Source organism: Jaculus jaculus, chromosome 6 (assembly GCF_020740685.1).
Source record: "Jaculus jaculus isolate mJacJac1 chromosome 6, mJacJac1.mat.Y.cur, whole genome shotgun sequence".
Lineage (NCBI taxonomy): Eukaryota > Metazoa > Chordata > Mammalia > Rodentia > Dipodidae > Jaculus > Jaculus jaculus.
The window spans coordinates 17,930,834-17,956,761 of record NC_059107.1 but is presented as its reverse complement, the minus strand read 5'-3'; the positions used below and the strand labels follow the sequence as shown (position 1 = coordinate 17,956,761).

Genomic DNA, 25,928 nt, shown 5'->3' with positions numbered 1-25,928 from the left:
AAAAAAACAAAATCATGTTTATGTTCTTTAGTAATGGAAAATTCCATAGGGATTTATTTTAATCTTTTTTTTCTCAAAGAAAAGTTTTAGAAATTTTACTTTATTTAAAAGTTTTCCAGGCTGTAGAGGTGGCTGATTGGTTAAAGGTGCTTGCTTCCTTGCAAAGCCAGATGGCCTGGGTTTGATTCTCTAGTACTCACATAAAGCCAGGTGCAAAAACTGATGCATGCATCTGGAATTCGTTATCTAGATATCTATCTATCTATGTATGTATATATATATTATAGATATCTATATAGATAGATAGATAGATGATAGGTACATAGACATTAATATAGATAAATATAGATACATATTGATATATAAAAAGTTTTCCATATCATATCACATTTTACTTGCCTTATGTTTGATCCAAGACCACTTTAAATAACCAACATATTATTTAAAAGAAATTTGGTTACTCAGAAAGTAAAATAAAATTCTGATTAGACTCTAATGGTGCTAGTAACTAGTAATTGAAGTGGCTATCATTCACAATAAGCTTTTGATCAGGGAGACCTACAAGGTTTCCTAAAAGAAAGACAGATTTCTGTCAGAGTACTTGATGACCCACCAAAGCTTAGTCATAAGACCCTACTGCTGAAGACACCATATGTGGTTGACACGTAAAATGTAATGACATGGCTGGAAGCTGGAAGAGAGTCAGTCCCCAGACAGTCAGCATGTCTAGTGCCAGAAGGTGCTACATGGGTGACTGGGAGAAAATGATCAATATCTGTCCAAGAAACTCATGGTATTATCTACTTAGCAGCAAATAACCTGTCGTGATGCTCACACAAGTGCAACAGTGGCACACAGCCATGGTAGGAAACCAGCTGCTCTTGATTTGGCTAACTGATCCACTCAGCAGAACGGGACTCATAGCTGGAGCTGAGAAACAAGTCAGAACCAGATCCAAACATGAGCCCACTCTCCATTATCAAGCTACCACCAAACGTGGGCTACAAGAGGGCCTATACCTATTACATTCTCTATAGAAAAATAAGGATTATCCCATTTGTCTGGTGCTAACTTTACTCTCCATTAGAGAATCTGCTTCTCTTTTTCAGATAGACGCAAATCCTAAGGAGAGAGCCATCTAATCATGTATCAAAAGGGCCCCAGCTGAAACTAAGAATAATTGGCAAAACAAGTAAGGGTGCTGTTTTCTTGGTGAACTGGGTACCAGCACAAGGGTGAAGGAGATCGACACAGAGAATAATCAACTCATACCAAATCAGAGATCCAGAGACACAGAGGCTCCCAACACCTCATCACTGAAGCAGACGCAAAATGTATTCAACATGGCTCAGGGAAATTTTGCAGAAGAGGGGGCATAAAGAATGTCAGAGCCACACATTGGGTCATGATATGCAGAGACATTTCTCCTACCCATCACTGTGGGCTAACTCCACAATACATGACCTATATATCTCAACAAGGAGGGGGCAGGGGCAGAGGGTAGGACATGGACGATCTTAACAGTGGTACCAACTTGACTGTATTCACTGAGTACAACTAATTAATAAAATAATAATGATAATAACAATAGTAATAAAAGATAATAAAAAAATAAAATAAAATAGTTTAAGAACTGGAGAGATTTCTTAGTGGTTAAGGCACTTGCCTGCAAAGACTAAGGACTCATGTTCCACTCTCCAGGTCCTTTGTAAGCCAGATGGACAGTGATACAAGCCTGTAAGGTTGCACAGGAGCGCAAGGGGGCAGATGTGTCTAGAGTTTAATTACAGGGACTGGAGGCACAGGCACCCAACTCATTCTCTCTCTTTATTTCTCACATTAAAAAATTAAAAAATGCCAGCCTTTTTGGGCTTACCTAAAAAAAAAAAAAAAGAAAAGAAAATAGTTTAAGATCATTTCTGGTTCAGTAACTCAAGAAACATGCTCAGAGAGGAAATTATAGATGAATGCAGGAAGAAAATAACAGCCATATTGTTGCTTCAGCAGTTTCTCTATTAAAGTAACTACAGCCAGGTCTTCATTTATCCTCCCCCTAGCCACTTCTCTTCACCATGCCCCTAAAGTATTAAATAAATAAATAAATAAATAAATAAATAAATAAATAAATAAATAAACACAGATTAGTTAAAGTTAATCCAGGTTAGCAAAGACAGTCTTCCCTTAGAGGGCTCTGGGTTCTCTCATACTTTTTGGTTCGGATCAAAGTCGGAGTAGCCTGTATACTGTTAGGAGGATCTTTTGCATTGTAACACCAGTCCTCGTGTCCTGTCATCTCTGACCTCTCAGGTAAGCACTTAAATTAAGTCCCAGAAAAGTCATCTATACCAGCATGAGGAGCAGTATTTCACATGATTATCTGTCCTAAGGTGAATAGAGTTATCCAGCTAGCAAAAGCGTAAGATAGAGACTAAAATTTCTTGGTTAATAAGGATTGCTTTAGGAAGACATTTACTGGGCAAGGTCTATTTAATTTTATTTATTTATTTATTTATTTATTTATTTATTTATTTATTTTGTTCGCTAGAAAAGGCTAGCTTCCTGTATGTCTGTTATTTTCTCATCTTGAACTCCATTTGTTACTTTTTAAATGAGGAACCTACCTCAATGCAACACAAATTCTTTCCCAACCCCATATTATTTCTTTTCCCTTCCATCACAGACTCTGAACAAAGGAACTGTGATGTCAGTATCACCTAGAAAAGACATGTGGGTTAATATATTTAGACCTAACATGTAAACCAGTATCAAAAAAGCTCTGGAAACATTCATGTTAACAGAAGAAAATATCCAAGACATGAACGTAAATGAAGAAAGCACAACATGATGTGTCTGCCTTTTGAAGTCACCCTCAGGGATTGGCACACAAGTGCATAAAAGAGAAGACACAAGCTCTGAAGCAAATGGCTGCACACAAAGGACTTAGAACAAAATGTTGGGGTTTTGGAGGGTGGAATTTATTTTGATTTTTGAGGCAGAGTTTCATGTAGCCCAAGCTAACCTCAAACTCACTAAGAAACTCTGATTAGCCTTGAACTCCTGATTATGATGCCTCTCTCCACCATGTGCTGGGTTGCAGTTATATGCTACTATATCCAGCTAAAGCAAAATGCTATCTCTTATAGTTGAGTTACAGTGACATTTTTTAACTTTATATTTATTTGTTTATTTGGGAGAGAGTGTGTGTGTGTGTGTGAGAGAGAGAGAGAGAGAGAGAGAGAGAGAGGAGAGAGGGAGAGAATGGGCATGCCAGGGCCTCCAGCCTCTGCAAATGAACTCCAGGCATAGGTACCCCCTTGTGCATCTGGCTTACAAGGGTCCTGAGGAATCAAATGGAGGTCCTTTGGCTTTGCAGTCAAACACTTTAACTGCTAATCCATCTCTCCAGCCCTGAAGTTACATTTGAATGTCTATTCTTTATACTCTTCTCCTTTGTCTAAGTCTGTGTCAACTATGATTGTATTTTTATAATTAGGTAAAATGACCTTTAAGATGATGTGTAAGCATGTTATTCTTTAGTTTTTGTCCTTCACTGACAATTGTGCATCTGAGCAAATCAGAAATGTCCCTTAAATGTATAAGTCCCTCATGAGAGGAAGAAATGAGTACCTTTGTGCACCAATGCCTCCCCAGGCTAGGTAGTACAGACAACACTTAGCCCAGAGAACATGGAACACAGATATCCTGTTTTGTTTGCATGTTTGCAACATTTAAATGCACTTGGCAGTCTAAGCACATCATTTCTTTCTGAAGGAGGTTTTCTTCCCAAGGTTATACTGAGATTTCCACTGAAACATAATTCCATTGGTGGTTTGTTAAGCCTCACATACAATGAAATCAAAGCAATCATCAATGGATATGGTTCGCTGGAAACTGTAAACTGGCTTTCCCACCCCAAGAGAAATGGATTAAGTAATGCATGAGGTTTTGCACACACTCTCTCTATGCAACATCTTTCTTTGAAAGGGAAATTCTAACTGCAATGCTTCTCATCGCACCTTCCAACTCTCTCTTCTCCTGATAACACAAATTTTCATCCCACAGTGAAAAATGAGTAATGCCTCTAAAGTACCCAGAATGTTTTTTTAATAATTGATATTTCATCCTCAGGAGCCAGGGGCAGCCTGGATGGAGTGTTTTTTGTAGAAGGCTCAGGGAAATGCTTGTGTTCCTTTGATATCCTGACCAGTTGAAGCATTGACAGTCAGAGCTTGCCCAGTGCAACCTGAACACACAGGCCTCTTTCCACAAGGCACAGGTATGTCAGAATTGCATAATGTATTTGCAATATGCAAGTTTCTTTGTGTAGATAAAGATATAATACTGAATGTATGTGAGGTAAATAGAAAACATCTTTTTATTTTTCTAAGAAAGTCACATTTGTATTGCTAAAAAAAAAAACAAAAAAAAAACAACAAAAAAAACCCTGTCATGGATTTCAGCCTGTATAGCTTATCACACTGCCCAAAGTCTTTTATTTAAATCATGCATTTATGTTTACTGTTATAAATTCTTTCATAGTGTGAGATAGTCCTTTTATTGTAATTTAAATCAAATTGAGTTTGATAATATTAAGTACCATATTTTTGAAAATTATAAAAATTAGCCCTTCTCCATTCAGATATTTATTATCATCTTAATGAAGAAAAACTACCAAACAAATTCAAGAGAAAATGACCCTGCAGAAAGCTGGTGTATGGTAAGACCAAGTATCTGAAAGAAACACTGGAAAGTCTATATCACTTAGAATTGTTAAAGCCTAACTTCATTAAAATAATCTCTATCTAATTATTTAAGATTCTCTTGGATATCAGTAGCTGTAAATATATATTAAAAACATTTGAGAAAAGAAACACATATCTATTTCTGAATACCACTAAACATTTACTTAGTAGCCAATTAGTTATTGTTCATTATACAATACTGTACTTGTACCAAATCAAGGAAAGAATGACCCACAAACACTTCGTTGTAAAAGGCTGTTAATTTAAAAAGACAGTAGTTCATTCCCAACTTTTTATGTTTTTCCAGGTGGCAACTCTGGAGAATTCAAAAGCAATTCATCTCAACATGAAGAAAGTGCATCACTTCATATATCTTGGGCATGTCTGTGAACAAGTATTATCTGTCTTCCCCAACTTATCCCAACGTCCACACAGACAAGGACTTACTCTTTACAAAGACCAGTATTCTCAAATAAACTGTTTGTTTGGGACTAGGGAAGCTTTATCATAAACACAGCTAATAAATTTAAGAACCATGTCCTTGAGTCCTACTTTCATGGTCAGGCCCTTTCCCTAGACAAGATTCTGTTCTCTGGTAGATGTGAGTCAAGTGGCTCTCAGATATCCATCCCTCAATATGGAGATGGACTGTGCTAAACCAATAAGGGCAATCAGTGACACTACAGATGATTTGTGAAAAGATGAGGCATAATTGTGAATAACTAGAAATGTCTTTAAGAAAAGTAAATCAATGTGAAAGGTTGAGAACAAGCATTGTAAGATATAACTGATTTTCTATCCCATGAATTAAAAAATAAATTTATAATCTTTAAAATGAGTGGGGAGAAAAATATCTTTTGAATTTTTTTGAGATATATAGTTTACCACTGTGCCATATCATCAAGGTTTGACCTATGTATATAGACCATGATGGCCTCAAAACATCAATCCTCCTGTCTCAGCCTCCTGAATGCTAGGAACGCAGACATGTGCCACCATGCCCAACTGTTATAAAACAACTAGAGGAAGGATTACACACACATACACACACACAAACACACACACACACAAAATTCACATATTTGTGCGTTATGGAAGAACATTGATGCCGATATAAGGACATCAGTGACAGCCATCATAGAAACATATGTCCTGTGGATTCAAACAAGTCTTTGTCTTATCAATCAGTCAACATTTTATAAAACTGTAATTGGCATATCTAGCATTATTTGAGATATCTATTCTCTTATGAGTAATTTAAAACTGTAGTTTTACTTTGTAACTTATCTAATTACAGTTATTGATGCTAACTTTGGGTCTTTAATTCATTTACTAAATGAACTCTGCAGATATGTCTTAGGTGTTTGTATGCATTGTGTTGATGGCCCTTGTGATATGCTATGATAAAAATGTTGACTAAAGTAGGCAAAGATTCCACTTCCAGGATCTTTCCCATATAAGCTAGACAAAACATAAATTAATCAAAATCATAGGAAAACAAAATTGAAAATTTTCTGAGTCCCATGAACACCTATCACTATCATTACTATTTTTGAGAATTTTATGTGAGATACTGGTATAAGTATCATAACAATAATAATTAATTTAATCCTCATCACTGCTTTGTTAGGGTATCCCATCATTTTTTACCATTTTAAGGTAAGATAACCTTAACTAGAAAGATTGAATAGTATAATCTAAGGACACTAAAAATAGTTGTAAGAATTGACACTGACACCAGTCGTAGCGGCACATGTCTGTAATCCCAGCACTCTGGAGGCAGAGGTAGGGTGATGACTGTGAGTTTGAGGCAAGCCTAAGAGTACATAGGAAATTCCATGTCAGCCTGGGCTAGAGTGAGACCCTACCTTTAAAAGAAAAAAATTCTAACAACTAAAAATAAACACTGACTACAGAATATTTGACTTCAGAGGCAGCCTAATAATATTATAATACTATTTGTGCTCACATTCAAACAACACAAAATAAAAATACAGATGGTATTATACTAGCTTTCAATCTAGTATGATAAAGTAACAAATGCACGTAATAATTAGTGGCTTCTAACAATTTGCTTGTTTATTGCCAATGCTAATGACCCATGCGGGGCTCTTAAAGAGAAATGATATTTGAAGAGGCAACTCTTTTTTCATGTCCTTTTCTTGTTGTTCTTTCTGAAACACAGAGACCCAAAGATTGTCTCCTACTTAGCTATCCCAGCTTTAAAGCCTTCATGCAAAGAGCACCACCACTTGCTCTACTAATCAACTGCACAGGGCTTAAGACTGATCTGGGCACCAGAAAGGGTAGAAAAGATCTTCTATGGATTAGACATTAGAGAGGGATGCTTTCAGAAAGTCTAGTGAACAGGGAATATTTTATTCTAATTTTTAAAAATATTTTTTTATTTATTTGAAAAAAGAGAGGAAGAGATAGAGAGAGAGAGAGAGAATGGATGTACCAGAGCCTCTAGCTGCTACCAACAAATTCCAGATGCATGTGACACCTTGTGCAACTGACTTCATGTGAGTCTTGGGGAATAGATTCTGGGTCCTTTGGCTTTGTAGACTTAGCCTTAACAACTAAGCCATCTCTCCAGTGACAGGGTATATTTTAAACATCAACAATGTGCAATCTAGAGTAAGCATGTGCAAAGGATTCCTAATCCAGTCTGGGAGTCCAGGGAGGTCTAGGGTATGCATGCGTCGATGGTGTTCTCGTGGAAGAGAGGTACCAGGAAACAGTGCTGTAGTTCACAGAGAACATCCCAGGTTGTAGGATCTGTAGGTACCAGTATTGTGAGAAGAATGTAACTGAGCATGGTGTACTTGGAAAAGTAAATGAAATTAGCTGAAGTACAGGCAGGGAAGGGAAGACTGCCACAGGATGAATCTGGAGACTTGAGCAGAGGAGATTCTGAAGACTTCATAGGGCTCTTTAAGGGTTTGTGGATTTATTTTAAAAAAGGAGTCATTAAATTATCTTAAGGAGGGGGGGGGAGAGAAAGACAAGGAATCACTCCCTGGTAATTTTGGCTGCTTTACAAAAGATTCACTGGAGGAGAGCTTCATTGACTTAGCTCCTCACCCCCAAGATTCTCATAAAAATATTGTCTTAACTGTTTAAGAAGTGAAAATGGGACTATATTTCCCATGAAGCTATTCATAACAGAGCTCACTATTAGATCCTTTCAAATACGGTGAGTGGAAACCATAACTTCCTCCTTGCCCCAGAGAGCAGGTTAAACCTTGTCACCTATATGGTTAAGGTCCTTCCCAGTTACCAGTCAGGAGGTATCTTGTTTCTTCTCTCATCTTCCTGATGAGATGATGAGACGGAATGGTGACCTGGCATGTGTGTACTGTGACCCTTTGCCCTTTGTGGTAAAAGGCAGAGCTCACTGTAGCCATTTGTGACTGGGGTGTGTGCAGATTACCTCAGAATAGAGCATTCCATTTGAAAAAATAAAGAAAAAAAAAAAAGGTGCTTCAAATGTTTCCTTCAGAAATAAATGCCACCCTCACGTTGTCATGGAAACCATCATTACACTCAGGTTTGCATTGGGTACTCTTGTGGTGAATTGAACTATCCCTCAATGAGTGTACTGTTGCCCCCAACTGCCAACTAACTCCTGGTCAGGTAATAGAAAACAAAAAGAAGTGAAACTATGTGTTTTACTAATTCTATACCTGGAAAACTATCTGTCCATAAGTATGCTTGCTATGAAAATCACATTTTAGGGCTGAAGAGATGGCTTATAGGTTAAAAAAAAAAAAAAAAAAACTTGCTTGAGAAGCCTGAAGACCCAGGTTCAATTACCCAGTAACCATGTAAGCCAGATGCACAAGGTGACACATGAGTCTGGAGTTCATCAGCAGTGGTTAGAGGCACTGGAGAACGCTCAATCTATCTCTCTCTGCCTCTTTCTCTCTCAAATAAATAAATTAAGTGTTTTTAGCAAATCACATTGTATTTGGAAGATTAATACCAGTGTCTATAACTAGAAAGCATCAAAACTTCAAGATTCCACTCCATATTGAGTGATCAGAGGTGGTACAGCATGACACATCACCTTGCATTTTGTGATTCAGGGAACCTATATCTTTCTCTAGGGACATCTTATTGCACCATGCTATGTAGGCAAGGTACGGAGGAGTTCACAACTAAGACATTTTATAAAGCAGAGACGGAATGTACATGTGAGCTTCTGCGCATGCTGCGTGGCATAAACTACAACCCAGCCATGTGACCACACCAAAATAATGGAATAGCTGCGAAGAGGACAAGACCTGGGAGAAATGGATTCAGACATAGCCGGTCTCTCCCATATTTAACTTTACTCGTAAACGTAGTTGTGATGGTTAATCCTGTCAACCTGATGAAATATAAATTCACCATGAAAACAAATCTCTGGGCATGTCTGTGAAGGATTTTACAGATTAGGTTTATTTGAAGTGGGAAGACCCTATCTAAATATAAGTGGTGCTATTCTCTGGGATGTATAAAACCAGACAAAACTAACTGAGCTTGCGATTTCAATGCTCTCTGCTTCCTGATTGTGGACGCAACGTGACCAGCTACTTCTCGTTCCTGTGTCACGTCTTTCATGTAACCTCAAAGCATAAGACAGAACAAGCCCTTCCTTTCTCGAGTTGCTTTTTTCAGATATATTGTCTCGGCACCTAGAAAACTAATGCACTAGGCATATTTTATACTCTGTTTTTCATTTTATAGATGTTCATAAAGATAAAATTTATTTTTCATATTGATACTTGTTTATAATCTCTGTGATAATTATTCTATTTAATTATTTGATTGCAGTGCAAAAGCTTATGCCATGCATGTCTTATTAAATTATAAAACGTGGAAAATAGGATGCTTTGAAACAATTTCTCCATCACTGAAAATGCACTAAACATACCCTTTGAATGTAAATTACATTCATTTATTTTGTCATAGTATGGTTTGTAATTTATGGCATGCAGATTTAGAGCACAGAGTCAGATTCAAGCTTTCAACTATCAAAGAAGGAAATTATTACCAGCCAGTTGTGGTGGCATACTCTTTTAATTCCAACACTCAGAAGTTTGAGAGTGCAACATTTCAAGTTTGAAACTAACATGGGCTACATGATAAAAAATGTTTCTTTGAAAAATAAGAAGAAAACGGAATTTCATTCTAGTACTGAAAATGTGAGGTCAGGTATTTAATTCTGACAATTTATTACAGATTTTATACTGGAAAGTAGACAACACATGAAACTCTATTGCATGAAGTGAAGTAATTCCTAAGTCCTTTTTTTTTTTTCTCCTACAAATTCCTGGTTTAATAAGAACTGTTCATTTTGAGACAGAAAAGAAAAGGTCCCAAACATCAAGATGTTCACAAAATAACAAACAGTATCAATTTTAGAAAACAAATATTAAGACTACTACACTATTTTTCTAAAGGATGTCTTTAGCATCCCAACTCTCATTCACAAAACTACATTGTTACATATATGTTGAATCCTCTCCTCCAGAGTACATGGGGAAGGTAACACACGTACCTCTAATGCAAAGATGCTCTGATGCTACAAGTAACTGAGAATGCGTTTGTAATCAGGGAAGCAACTACTGAAGCCATGAGTGAATAGAAGAACTGTACTCCCTGCATAACAAGAGATAATTTTGGAGACAGTTGATAAAAACCATACATTTTTATTGTTGAGTCACAAAGAGGCATCAAAAGCAAAAATTACAGGGTAAGACTTAACTACTTCGGAGTGTCAAAGGAAGTGAAAATGGAACTTGGCATTGGGCAGTATAGTATGAATTAATGAATGTGGGTAGGACAAGGAGAGGGAAAACAGGGAAAATGTGCTGAAGATTCTAGGGGAGTGGGTCTGGTGTAATTTTGATCTTGACAAACGCCTAGGTAAAGAAACAATCCGTAAGATTTCTAAAGCCTGCTAGGTGCTTAAGAGTCATCCTTGCCATTGGTGCTGTCTCTCATCCTCCCCTTCCATAGCCTCTTTGTCACCGCCTTTGATCAATTCCAGCTGCTCTCCCCCATCCTCGTCATCGTCATCATCCAGCACATCTCCCTCCTCTGCAGTCGTCTGCACCCGCCTCAGACTCCATCCTCACATGAGGCTCATCTTTCTTCACAGAGGTGCTGGTCTGCTCCTCTTTGGACTTTTCATTCTTCACCTCTACTGGGGTTGATAAGGACAAGTCTGCTTGTTTGCTCTATTCCTTTTCTTTTTTTTTTTTTTTTTCCCAATAGAGAATCCACTTTTTGTTTTACCTGGGTAAGTTACTTTAATGGTTTTAAGGTCATCTCCTTTTAACTTTCCACATTTAGGAGAAGCTCCCCGCTGTCCACTCTTAGAATCAAAGCCATTCTTGACACTTTGTGGGGTGTTTCCGGATACATGCTGGTGTTTAGAGGGTACCAGGGCAGAAGCAATAGGAGGAGGATGAACCCGTGCTGGGTGACTGTGCATCCTGTCATAATAATCACGTTAAAAATCATAGTCCAAGACAAAGGAGGAGCTGAACATCTCCAATGAAGATCATTGTTTCACGCCTGCTTTTCCTCAGTTCCCTTTTGGCTCTGCAGCCAGATTAATATCTAAAACCTGGCCAGTGATCATCCTCCCGTCCTCTCCTGTTGAAGCAGCTTGGGCATTTCTCTCATTAACATACTGGACAAAGGCAAAGCCCATATGAACAGAACAGCCAACAATATTGCCATACTCTGAGAACATTACCTCCACATCAGACTTCTTGTCGCCAAGAGCGTTGAAATTCCCAATGAATACAATACACAGAGGGAGGCTCTGTCTTGTTGGTAACATTGCTAGCCATTTTCTTTGATGACAAGGTCCCTAACAAAGCTGAAAAATGTAGCTGAAGATCAAAAAAACAAACAACAACAACAAAAAAAAAACCTCATTCAAGCAAAGTTGACTGATAAATATTTCAAGTGATTTGTCACCAGAGTGAAGGAGATGAGATTCGACCCTGAATCTCCTATGTGAAGCTGAATGGGCAGGCCGGACATGTGCACACAACCATACAGACTTTGTCTCTTCAAAAAAAAATCCTAAAACCTCTAAAGTTAAAATTTGTTATCTGATTAACACTGAATTCCAGGAAATCATAAACTTTAGAGCACAGAAGACTTAGTAGTTGGGACTCAGCCAATTAAAATTTCACTTTTCCCTTTCTTAACACACCATTGACCATTAGCTTTAGATTTATGGAAATTTGAGGAATGATTGGGGTTCCTGCTATGTTCTATGACCTTAAATATCTTCCTTGAAGAACTTCTGAAGTTGTATTAATTACAAGTAGCCATTGTAATTATTTACTTTCATTCTAACTTCCATAATTCCTTTCCTTTATTTTTCCTACAATGTTTGCCTAATAGCTATTACGTTCCAGTGCTATAGCAGATCGGAGGCCAGTAGTATAAGCCAATAAGACAGTCCATGTCTATGTGATGCCTACAGTCTATAGCAGTAAGAGGTAATTATGCAAGAAATACAAAATGCACAACTAACAACTCTCTTCTATTTGCTATAGTAATGGTTATACTTAAGAAAACAGTGGGCTAGGGAAGTGGTAGAATGGGTAAAGGTCACACTGATCAAGCCAGACTATCTGACTTTGATCTTTAGATCCCATGAAAACATTTCTGGTGGACTTATGTAATCCAGTAACTATGATATTAAGATGGGAGACAGAGACAGGAAAATTTTCCAGAAGATTTCAGCTAGCTCTGCAACAAGAACAAGAGTAAGAGAGAAGAGGGAGGATGGGAGAAGAGAGGAGAGGAAGGGAAGAGAAAGAATAAGAGAAAAGGGATCCTTGACTCAAAAGAGGTAGACTGGTGAGGACAGACCTAAAAGTTCTTTGCAGATCTCCATGGGCTCACTGTGGCATGTGTGTACACACTCACATGTATGTACACAGAAAGAAATAAAACTTTAAAAATGTTTTCTGTGTTGTCAATAGCAAGTACATGTGAAAAGAAGGAACATGAGTGGGGAAGAATATTTGTGGCATTGTTGGTGTAAAGACTAGCTGGCAAGAGTAATGGAACAGTATGAACAGCATACGAGGGAGGGGCAAAGGGTTTCTGGAAAAAAAAGAGGGAGTTGGATCAATGTAGATTAAGCATGAATTTAGAGTTTAGGAGGACTTTGCATTTGCTTCTGAGAACCATGTGGAATGGGGTGTCAGACAATTTGGGGTGATGACATCTTGTGTTCTTATACTAGTATGAAAGAAAATCACCAGCAAGTAAGCTGTTATGTCCATTCATGTATAAAATGACCAAAGTAAATGGTAAAAGTCACTAGCAAGGAAAGAAAGGGAGAATTAGGGTGCAAAGGGCAAGCTAGTGGACTGAAGATTACAGAAAATGATGTAGGAAGTGGTTACAGAAGGAAAGAAACAGATGGAAAATCACATCCATAAATATCTCCATGTTTGCCTCCCTTCTCCCTTCTCTGTCACATGATTTTTATCTTTTTTCCAATGTCAACTTCCTGCTAGAAAAATATATGGGCTTGATCTTAAAAATTTTTCATTTTAAAAATTTCCACTAAAATATACAAATCGTGGACAAAATAATGCAATTTTCAGAGGTTCCAATTTCTCCACTTTGTGGTTACCCAAATTCAACTATTCAGTGCACCAGAAAGTGTGGCTGGTCCTGAGGAAAAGGAAAAAAAGACAGACACACAATGGCTTGCTGAGTTTCTAGTGTGCATCCATTGAGTCAAGTTTATCCAGCTATTAGTACACACCTTTCTATACTTTATGCTAGCAAGTCATATCATTAGCAAATCAACAAAATGGGATTTAAATAGCAGATAGTTTCCATTTTAATTTGAAATGAACTTTCATTGTCATTCTACAGTGAACCAGTGCATTTATAGACATTTATGCTAAGGTTGAGGACTTTCCACAACTAGCTTCTTCCTTTCATATTCAAACTCTCTGTTCTGAGATGTATCTCACCTCCAACCTCATGCCATGACAAAATCCCCTAAAATTACTAAATATCATGTATTCTCAAGACAGTGCTCCATCACTATCCTCTAACACTCACACACATGGTCTACTTTCCTGACTACAATCTGGTGTACTCCTCCACAAATGCAGATCAATGCTGATTTCTGTTACAATCTGGACAGTGTCAGCCTATGTTTTTTTTTTTGATGTCTGTGAACTGCACCAAGTTGGCCAATCCTTCATTTTGAGCTAGTTATGAAATCAAGAGTATTCAAGTTGGCATGGCTCAAAACGAATTTAGATAATGTAATAGTCTTCCATCTCACTGTGCTCTCTCTAGGAACACTGGTTCCCAGTGCTTTATACTAGCTCTTTTCTCCTGCTTGTTTATTTATAGTTTGAGGTGGCATAGAGAAGTTCAGGAATCATTCTATTTAAATTATTTATTGGTCTTATGTAGGTCCCACTTTGCACCACACATTTTTCTTACCTTTCATGCCTCAGTTGATACCTTAAAATACAATTTGTGATCCATGTATGTACTTTTTGACTCTCAATTTATCTCACTGATTTCTATTTTTTTTACAAGAGCTTGAGATTTATATATTCAAATTCATATTAGGGAAATATACCCTTTTAAATTTTGTTTTCCTTTCTTTTAGCTGGGTACAAAACTTTAGATATCCTTTTCTTATGAAATTCTCAAAAGCAATTTGTTTTATTTGATTCTTATACCAATCTCTGCCCAAGTTCCCTCTCCCCACCAATACCAACTGCTGCGTACATGTCACTTGTCTCCTTTTCTTTCCCTTTCCCTGCTCATCTCTTTATACTTACTCTTGGTTATCACTTTATTTTTATAGGTTTTATCCATATTCCATCACACACACACACACACACACACGCACGCACACACATCTATCTATCTATCTATCTATCTATCTATCTATCTATCTATCTATCTATCTAATTAATTCCAAACTGGCTGTAGGTAGCCATGTATCATCTTCACAGGCTTTCAATCTACTACTAAACCCATTGAAAACTTCAGCTCTTTGCTCTGTAAATGCTCACATTTATATGGTAGATAATCCTCACTGACTTTATCTCCTGAAACATCACTGGATTGATTTTAAGGGCTCTGGCATTATCTGCATGTCTTCATCTTGCCCAGGAGAATTCCAACAACTTCTCATTTGCCCCAGCCTTCAATGGCTTGTTTTGTTTTCAGCTTCAATTCTAAGCTATTTGACATTCAGAGACACTTCTTTATCTGGGCAAATCTATCTCTTCTTTCTTTTTTCCAGGCCCAGCTTTAACCCTTGTGTTTGTTTTGTATTAAGAGTTATAGGGGTTGGAGAGAGAACTTCATAGTTTAGGCACTTGCCTGCGAAGCAAAATGACCCAAGTTTAATTTCCCAGTACTCATGTAAAGCCAGATGCACGAGGTTGCACAGGTGTGCCATGCCCATTCTCTCTCTCTCAAATAAATAAATGAAAAGATTTTAAAAAAGAATTATAGTATGAACTCTTAGACTATTGTACTTTCTCTATGAAGGCTCATTTGGCTCTTCTTTCTTTCTTTTTCCTTCCTTCCTTCCTTCCTCCCCCCCCTTTCCCTCTTTCTCTCATCCTTTTAAGATAAACAGAGTTTTGCTATATAGACAGTCCTTGAACTTACAATGACCTTCCTGCCTCAGACTTCAGAGGCTTGTGAGCATTACCCATGCCTTTGTTCTGAGGCTGAATGCACTGTGTATTTTTCATTCCTTCCTCCCTTCCCTTTTTTCTTCCTTTCTTTTGTTTAGCAAAGTCTTGCTATATGAACCATACTACTAGCTTCAATCTCTGTTATTCTTCCTCAGCCTTTCTAGTGTTGGGTTTATAGACATGTCACTATGCCATATAAATATAAATATTAATATATATATATGGCATATATATAATATTATATATATTAATAAGTAATATATATATATTACTTATTGCACTGTAAAAAGTTGTGTTCATGTCTATCTGCTATTGTGGAATTTGGGAGTGTAAATTAATGTATTCATGTTTTTATCGTCAGTATCTGCCACAATCTAATGTAGTAGATTTGTTAAGGATTTGTACTATAAATAAAAATAAACAGTTAAAAATGTGAGATTTCATTGATCCTATGCAGTCTAATATTCTATAATAGTAATTTTTCTCAGAGGGGAAGTTTTGAGGTTGGGTCTTGCTCTAGCCCATGCTGACCTGAAATTCACTATGTGGTCTCAAGCTACCCTCAAACTCACAGCAGTTCTCTAACCTCTGCATAGTGAGTGCTAGGATTGAAGGCATGCACCACCACTCCTGACTATAATAGTAAATATTTTGGTGTTTTAATTAGGCAATTTGTTTACATTATCACAAATTTGAAAGTGACTGAACATAAGAAAACTACTCTAAGTTAAATACAGGCTTTAGTATTCCTAGTACTAACAACCCCTTCTTTCACTCTTTAGAAATGCTGCCTTTGTGCTTTTTAGAATGAGTCTACTAGGTAAGATTATCATCCCCATGGCAAGGATTATTGTTAAGAGTAAAATCATATCAGTGTACACAATTCTGGGAGTAAAATAAAAGCAGATACACTGTTCATATAGTAAAGTTAACAGTAAGTTCCAACAGCTTTTCAAAAGCTCAGATCAAGCTGGGCATGGTGTCGCATGCCTTTAATCCCAGCATTTGGGAGGCAGATGTAGGAGGATCACCTTGAGTTTGAGGCCACCCTGAGACTACATAGTGAATTCCAGGTCAGCTTGGGCTAGAGTGATACCCTACCTGGAAAAAAACAAAACAAAATGAACAAGCAAAAAAATTCAGTTAGCTCAGTTAGGCTGGTGCATGCCTACAATCCCAACACACAGGAGGCAGAGGCAAGAGGGTTGTGAGTTTGAAACCAGTAAGTTCTAGTGTAGCTGAGGCTATTTTGTCTCTGAAAAGAAAAATTCATTTCACATAACCCAAAGAGATTATTTCTAGAAATTTACCTAACTACCTAATCATACATCAGAAAAACATTTATATAGAATAATATCAATCACAGTGATATGCATATATGTCCTATAGCATAATGTGTGGGAGGGCTACCTGTAAAACATGATGCTCTCATAAGAAGAAAGACCACAAATCTTTAAAGTTAGTGTTTTATGGTAGTAAGAGTATAAGCAAGCAACCAGGAAAGGGAGATCTATAAAGAGTGTGATCTCACATCTCTTTTTAAACATTTATATATAGTTTTGAATTATAGATAAAAACCTATATATAGTTTCAGAAAATGCAACAGAACACATATACCAATTTAAAGTTATAAAGACATACATTTTGTATTTTGTATTTATCTATTGAATTTATATTTTCATATAAATGATATATATTATTGTAATTTATATATTTATTACATTTATTTATATATTGAATTTAAAATCTGAAAAATAGCCATAAGGAAATATTTCATTTGTATTGAATCTACTTATTGCTTCATCATTTTTGTCATGATTTCTTTTCAGAACATGTGTATATATTTTGGCTGAAAGGTCATTGTGCTACCTGACCCTCAGCCACAAATGCCCTGCATGTAGGTGACAACATAGACCAACTAACTACACAGTATTGGGACAGATGGGAGCTTAGAACACAAGGTAGTTCACTTAACCTTTTCAAAATAAGGTATTGATAACATTAACTAGTTAACATTTGGAACAAAATGCATATGCTATACTAAAGGCAGGTGCAAGAGATCACATGGAGGGATGGAATCAATAACCTTGACTTGTTAAGAGTTAAAAAAAAAAAAAAAAAGACAGTGTCAGAGAACATGCCTGGACTGCCATCAGCCTCCAACACAGAGGAAAGCTGAGATTGCTAGGGACAATTTTCTTCTTTCTCTGGCTCCCGCCTGCACAGCAGAATTTTGTGCCTCAATCCTCATAAAACACATGTCTCACTCAAATGAAATCTCTCCCATTCTGTATTAGAATCAATTGAGTGTGTCACTTTTGCTTGCAACCATAACCCTAAGTAAAAATAGACTATTCCAGTTCACTTGTAGTAGAAAATGAGAGTACAGTATGACATGGTAGTGCTTTCTTATGTGATAAAGGCTTTTTAAATAGGAAATGCAATTGTTTCTGTCCTATAACCACAAGTGACAAGGCCCATGCCATTCCTTACTGCTATTATTGATTTGTTTATTTATCATTTATTCATTTATTTTTCAATCAATATTTATTCAATGAATAACTTTTCTCTGGGCCAAGCAGTGTGTTTGTTTCTGAGGCTATAATAATCTATAAAATGGTCATGTGCCCTCATCTTATGGGACTTACAGTTTAGAGAAAGGAAATAAATCCAAAGCATTGGCATACAACAAAGACTAAATTAAATGACATTCATTTAGTTAGTTGAAACTTAGTTGTTCATTAGATGTATTAAATCCCATATTAGCATATTTTATCTAAAAAGAATTTTAGAGAAGATATTTTGTCTCAATATAACATTTTGTCTTTTGAGTAAGGGGTCATTTCACTCCTATTTACTCTCAAATACTGCTACAGAATGCTGATGTTGCTGTCTTGAAGAAGAAAGAAACATTGTATTTGAACCTTCACTAAATTCTACTGGGATGCTACCTGCAAATCTCAAAGAACCTATGCACACCACTGTGTGTATATGATGTGTACACCTAAATGCTTTTAACAAATAGACTACCTGAGATTGCTTTTATGGATTGTTTGTTTGTTTTTGTTTTATTTTGAGGTAGGGCCTCACTCTAACCCAGGCTGACCTGGAATTCACTATGTTGTCTCAGGCTGGCTTCAAATTCACAGTGATCCTCCTACCTCTGCCTCCTGAGGTTTGGGATTAAAGGCATGCACCACCATGCCAGGCAAAGAGATTGTATTTTTTATTGTTTGGTAAGTGTGGTGGTTTGAATAGATGGCCCCCAATATATTCAATGTGTTATTACTTTGTAGTTTGCATCTGCACACCCATGGCTGGAAATGGTTTCACTGGGTGAATCTTAAGGTGTGGTGGTGGGTTTAAGATTTCAATCTAAAGATATGCAAAGTGTGCCTAGCAGGAGTTCCTGAAGTGTGCTTGCTGTGCTGTGTGACTTTTGGCTTGTGCTTCTCTATCTGCCTCTCTCTCTCTTTCACTCTCTCCCTGTCACTCTCAAATAAATAAATAAAAATGAACAACAACAAAAAATTTATGTCAGACCTCTTCCAAATTTAGAAAATAGAAGTAATTGGATTTACAATCATTGAGGAAGCCAGCCAACCTGAGATTGCATAATGAATTCCAGGTTAGCCTGAGCTAAAATGAGACCCTACCTCCAAAAAAAAAAAAAAAGAAATTGAGGAAACAAATATCTGGACATGTTTGTGTGTAGATGTCTCCAGAGATTTTTAACTGAGGTAGAAAGATCCAGCCTCACTGTATGTGAGATACCATTTTATAAGCTAGAGGTCCAGGCCGAGTAAAAAGGAAACATAAATAAATAAATAAATAAATAAATAAATAAATAAATAAAATGTGGCTGAACATTATCTGTCATGTCTCTGCTTCCCAAATGTGCATACAATGTGATGTATTGTCACATGTATCTGTCACTCTTTCTTCCCAACTTTAATGGACTGTATTCTCAAATTATGAGTTAAAAGAAGTCTTTCCTCACTTCAGTTTCTGTTATAAGACAGTTGGCTTTAGCAATGAAAAAAGTAATTAATACATGTGACTTAATATAATTAAAAAAATAAAGTAGGGCTGAAGCAATGCCTTAGCAGTTAAGACACTTTCCTGTGAAGCCTAATGACCCATGTTTGACTCTCCAGATCCCACGGAAGCCAGATGCACCAAGTGACACAAGCATGCAAGGTCGCACGTGCACCCAAGGTGGCACATGCATCTGGAGTTTGATTACAGTTGCTGGAAGCCCTGTTGCTCCAGTTCTCTCTCTTTTCCTCTTTCTCACTCTCTTTCATTAAAAAGTAAAAAAAAAAAAAAAAAAAAAAAAAAAAAAAAAGCCAGTTTTTTGGGGCTAGCCTCAAAGGAAAAAAAAAAAAACCCACAAAACTGAGGTAGATTTTTATATGATGGAACAAAAGATATTCAAGATGTGCTCCCGTGTTCATTATTTGGTTGCATAATGAAGTAATATATTTTCATAGTGCACAGATTCTTTCTACTTATACCTGAAATCAATATTTTGTGTGTGGGAATTGCATATGGCAACATCAATTCACTGAAAAAAATTGAGAAAATATGTATAAATTAATAAAGGAAATATGGATAATGTGAGATGATGAGAGAAGGAGGTTTTCTTAAACAGGTTCTTTATGAACAAAATTGGTATGTATTACTTTGCATTTAAGTAAAATAGAAACAATAATAAAATATTTTCAGCAGCATATTGGTTTTTATTTTTCCTTGTAAACTACATTGGCAACTCTTGATTTTTGACTAAAATTACAAACAAATCCACCAGAGTTTTGAGCACATGAATGAAAGTATCATCTTTCTCAAGTTAATAACATGCTATATTTGAGACCACAGCCTATGTGAGAATACTTAGTTTCCCTTTTGGTTCTGCTGTTGATTTAGGAATATGGCCTTAGTTAAAATATAAAGTAATTCAGGACTTATTTTCTACCATCCATAGACAGACAGGTGTGAGTCTAGGAACCTAAGGAAATCCCAGCCTTCTGTGAATGTTGGTTGTAACTTATACCCACAACACAATAGTATATGTTGAATATTTAATGTGGTTAAGAAAAAGCCAGGATAAATTGGTGTGGATAATTTCTTGTGATTTCAGATATAGATGTATTATATCTTGTTGTGGTTGAAAAATGTAGAGAAACAATAGATTAAAAGCACCTGATTGTATGTCACTCTTCTTTGGTGCATATTGCGGCATCTTGGAGAAGAGTATGCTTTAATCTGGTGCCTATGGCTACTTCAGAGCAGAACAATATGATTCCAGTTATTGTTCCCTCTTGCTCTAGCCCCAGCTGCCAGTGAGTTTGTGAGAAGTTGCTAGATGATAGATGATCATAAGGTTAACCAGGCAGAGGACTCATGTTACAGTTTCCTAGAGGTAGGTCACCATCAAGGACCCCTAGCCCTGCTCTGTCCATTAACCCCAGTACACACATTGGGTCACCAAAATTGACCTTTAGGTACCATAGTGTTTTAGTCTGCTGTTGAACTCCTCTAGGGCGAATATACCTGTGTTCCTATCTCCTCAGGTGGAAAAACACTGTGCAATCTCATTCTGTATTTGATCAATATATTTCTTCTTAGAATGATTTTGTACAGTTTGCCTCAGTGTAGGCTGATTATAAAGAGCTGAAAAAAGTTTTAGTTATAAATTTATTTTTCCATTGTTTTGTAGTTTATAATTCCATATCTGTAATACCATTTTGTTTCATCAGCTCTCCACCTTCCTTTTGTTCCTAAGCATCATCCCATTTTTTTTTTGATCTTTTTTCCTAAGATCTTAGTAAAAGATCAAGCATCTTTGGAATTGAAAATTGTGTTAATGAGTAAACATGTTCTATAATTTTTTATCATGATTTGATTATTATAAAGTCAATTTAAAAAATTCTTCCTTCTGCTGAGGATCAAATGCAGGGCCTTGCTCACAGGAAACCAGTGTTCTCATTCTGAACTCTATCTCAAGTGCTTTAACTTTTCTTATGTTAGTAAATCATATTAATGTATTCCAATTGCATTTTATCCCCCTATGTTAATAGTGCTATGTATAAACAAATTCATTTACAGTCAATTAATTATCCAACTTATTTCTGACCATGATGTAATTAACTTGGTAGAATATTTATTATTAATTTATACATAAATAATTGGTGCTAATGACTATTTACTGGAAGAAGTTTTCTAGCCCCCAAATGTTGGAATTGAGGATTCTTTAAAAAAAAAAATTGTTCTAAGGATTTAAAGTCTCCAATGCATAGATGATGAACTAAAAGTCTTATGATGCTAATTATTATTCCTAGTTACATAATTATATGCCCACTCAGACCCAGATTTTACTATAAAATGTTATTCACTCAATACTCATGTTCTTTCCCTACTACTTTTACATGGCCTTTTGAAGGCATTATCCCATTTATTTTATGGAAAAAAATATGATGTTAAAGTACATGGATCCATTTGCAAGTATTTTTAAATTGTGCTTGACATGAGATAATGTAACTATTTCAGTTTCTATAGCTCCTATATTCACAAATAACAGTTGACTTTTCTAATAGGAGTGGTGCAATTAAGAGTATAATGTTAGATGCAGACTAAGTTTACAGTGCCATCAAAGTTTTTAGACAGGGCACAACTGCCATATGTGGTGACGAGAATGGTGGCAGGATGCCACCGGCATAATAGAATCATCTAAAGTTCGTCCATGAAATCAAAATTGGTCTCCACAGAACACACATATTACATATGCACTGTCTTCAGGACAAAGAGCTGAGGTTCTCACATTAGATGTCCATTATGGTGCACCAAATACACCAGGATGAATGTAAAAACCCTGTCTACTCCTTCAAGAAAGAGCCCATTCTCTGCCCATTACCTCTCTCTCTCTCTCTCTCTCACTCTCTCTCTCTCGCTCTCACTCTCGCTCTTTCTCTCTCTGTCTGTTGCTCTCAAATAAATAAACAATAATAATTATAATTGCCTCATGTTCACAAGATACTCGGTGGATATCTCCTTGGACAAAACCATTGTCAACAAAGATGTCTTTCTCTGCCGTTAACTTTTTGACTTGCATAGATTCTTCTGGATGTCTCCTATTCCTGGTTTTGTTTTGTTTCTTTCTTTCTTTGAGGTAGGGTCTCAAACTAGCCCAGGCTGACCTGGAACTCACTGTGTAGTCTCAGGCTGGTTTCAAACTCACAGTGATCCTCTTACCTCTATCTCCAGGTGCTAGGATTAAAGGCGTGCACCACCATGCTTGGCTCCAATTCTTTTTGCTACAGTTACAGGATTTTGCCTTGGGGCAGGTAATGGGAAACCACTGGTGCCACTGTAAATTGTGTGTTTCTCTGTAAATATCATGATTTTCTTTAAAAAAATTAATATATTTGAGTGTGCATTTAAGAAAATAGAGAGGCAGTAGAGAGACATTGAGACAGAAAGGGAGTTTGGGCAAGCCAGGGCTTCCTGTCACTGCAAACTCTAGATACATGCACCACATTGTGCATTGGGCTTTATGTAGGTATTGGTGAACTAAACCCTGGTCATCAGGCTTTGCAAGATAGCTCCTGCACCACTAAGCCATCTCCTCATTCCTAGAACAGTTTTTAAGGCATATTTTCTTCAGTAGGTTGAGGTTTCACTCCATTGGATGTCTTTGTACAAATTAACTTGTTTAATATGTTTGAACAAAACAATGCATTTATGCCTTCAAATGTGCTTGTAAAACTTAAGAACTACAATGTATATAGTTCTCCATTTCTTTTTTTGGGGGGGCTGGGGATTGTTTTATATTTAATGATAGGAGAAAAACACATCTAAAACCAAAGCTTCTGCAAGAACCGCTTGTTCTTGCCCATCTTGTATTTCTCCTCAAACTTGACCTTGGCCTCCCATCTGGCCTTACATTTCAGAACTATGTCTCTGAGACATCTTTGTTGACAATGGTTTTGTCCAAGGAGGTATCCACAGAGTATCTTGTGGGCATGATTATAATTTTTTTAATTCATTTGAGAGCGACAGATAGAGAGAAAGAGGCAGAGAGTGAGAGAGAGAGAGAAACAGAGAGAGAGAATGGGTGCCAGGGCCTCCAGCCACTGCAAACGAACTCCAGACATGTGTGTCCCCTGGTGTATCTGGCTAACGTGGGTCCTGGGGAATCGAGCCTCAAACTAGGCTCCTTAGGCTGCACAGGCAAGCGCTTAACCACTGTGGTGGTTTGATTCAGGTGTCCCCCATAAACTTAGTTGTTCTGAATGCTAGGTTCCCAGCTGATGGATATTTTGGAATTAATGCCCCCTGGAGTGAGTGTATTGTTGGGGGCTGGCTTGTGAGCTTTATAGCCAGTTTCCCCATGCCAGTGTTTGGCACACCCTCCTGTTGCTATGTCCCACCTTATGTTGGCCAGGGGGTGATGTCCACTTTCTGCTCATGCCATTGTTTTCCCCTGCCATCGAGGAGCTTCCCCTCGAGCCTGTAAGCCAAAATAAACCTCTTTTTCCCAGAAGCTGCTCTTGGTTGGGTGATTTCTACCAGCAATGCGAACCGGACTGCAACAACCACTAAGCCATCTCTCCAGCCCCAGGTGATTATAATTATAAACCTTCACAAAAGACTGGATCTTTGATCTTTTGGCAATTTTCTTCTTGCTGTTGGCAGCTGTCAGTTTGCGGATAGCGGTCAATTCCAGCCACCAGAGCATGGCTGTAGAGACAGTCAGAGGCGCCATCAATATTCTTCATGATGATGACTTTGCGTCTGGAGTAGTGGCCAGACAGGACCAGAACCACTTTCCCGGGTTTCATGAAGTTGCCCATTTCCACAGCTAGTGGCAGGCACACAGCAGAAAGGAAGAAAGGTCACTTCCGCCTAGTTCTACATTTCTTATGTCAGAAAAAAAATAGCCATTATTACCTTAAGTAGGTAATAATAGACACTTGTCAACAGCTAGGCACTCTTAAATAGAAATTTCATTTAATCAAATGTTCATTTTCAGCATTATACAAAGTATTTGTACGTATGTGTTCTACTCTGCCTGTCTAAATAGACTCTTTATACTAGCGATTCTCAATATCTATGTGCTTTCTTGATTTTGATGAGTGTCAGAGGGGGTAGATGTTAAACAGCATCTGTGTGGAGAAAATTCTTAAATAATAATGCTGTGTGAAATGCTAATTCTTTTGAAAGGTTAAAAAAATCCTCCATGTGCCTTATATAACATGGTCTATTTATACTGTTATTAGGGGGAGTCAGCTGCATTTATGTTGAGGGCAAATGGGACAATTAATTTACACCTTTCATGCAACCGATCACTATCTGTTACCCACACTGATGGACTATCATGAGCTAGAAATGAGAATTTTTCAGATGCAGGAAAACATTTAAAGCTAAAGTTCTCAAAAATCTGAGCAGAGGAGTTGCACCACTGGAATACTGGAGTCTTCCTCTCATCTGAATTAAAAGCTTATGCTCCATCAGAGGAGAGTCTACGTGACAACAGTTACTAAGAGACACTTGCGGTCCCCTTCCCAAGTTGTATTGGTACCCTAGCTTCCTTCAGTGTAAGGAAGTGGCTGGTAACATCTATGTGAGTCCTTTAGTAAAAAGCTTTTGGACTATAGAAATATTCCTGAATTGTGGTCAAAATATAGAAATCGAGTTGGGTTTGGGATGTATTTGGTTTACATAGTTTTCTGTAACAAAGTCTGACAATGTTTACAAAAGGCTATTAAATGTCTTCATCTATGTGTGGAAACCAGAAAATATATCTAACATAGCTATATTGGCAGCCATCTGTTTTCTTGGGCTTCTGCTCAATTCTTGCATAATTTTGTTACTTTAGGGAACAACCCATACTTTCTACTTTTAATTTCCTTCACGTAGAGAGATCATGGTGTGCTGCATGAACAGAATGCTACCCATGTTTACTGCAAGTCAAATCCTTCACAGGGATATGACAGTAGAGACTATTTTTGCGCCCATGTGCAGATGTGAAAACTGAACAACTTCAGCAAGGACTTCATGGAGAGAGTTATGTCAGGGCGGACCAGCTGACACAGCACCTGCCTCCTCGTTATCTTGACTCCTTCTCCATTTTGTTTTCGTCCCTATTCTCCCCGACACTTATCAGAACCTGGTATTCATGGATTTAAGACCAGAGCAAAGAACAGCCAATGTCAACATAATTAAATTTACTGAAAGATGTCAAAGTAAATTAATTCAAAATTATTCTTTGTGTTACTCCTTCCAATTTTTCTCCTCACAATAAAGTCAAATAGAAGCAAGGGAGCCATTCTTACATATGAGGAAATTGTGTTTATCCCATACCAAGCTCTAAAGAAGGAACCAGCCTGGCATTCTGAAGGGCACTTCAAGAAAGCTTCCCAACTCAGCCAAACATTATTACACAGACGAGCATGGTGCAAGGATTAGC

The 25,928-nt window shown here is 37.2% G+C and overlaps 2 pseudogenes; both read right to left on the bottom strand.

The window, feature by feature from the left end:
* Positions 1–10,700: 10,700 nt before the first annotated feature.
* Positions 10,701–11,593, bottom strand: LOC101599577 (annotated as a pseudogene).
* An 11,720-nt stretch (positions 11,594–23,313) lies between these two features.
* On the bottom strand, positions 23,314–24,312 carry LOC101612187 (annotated as a pseudogene).
* Between the last annotated feature and the right edge of the window lie 1,616 nt (positions 24,313–25,928).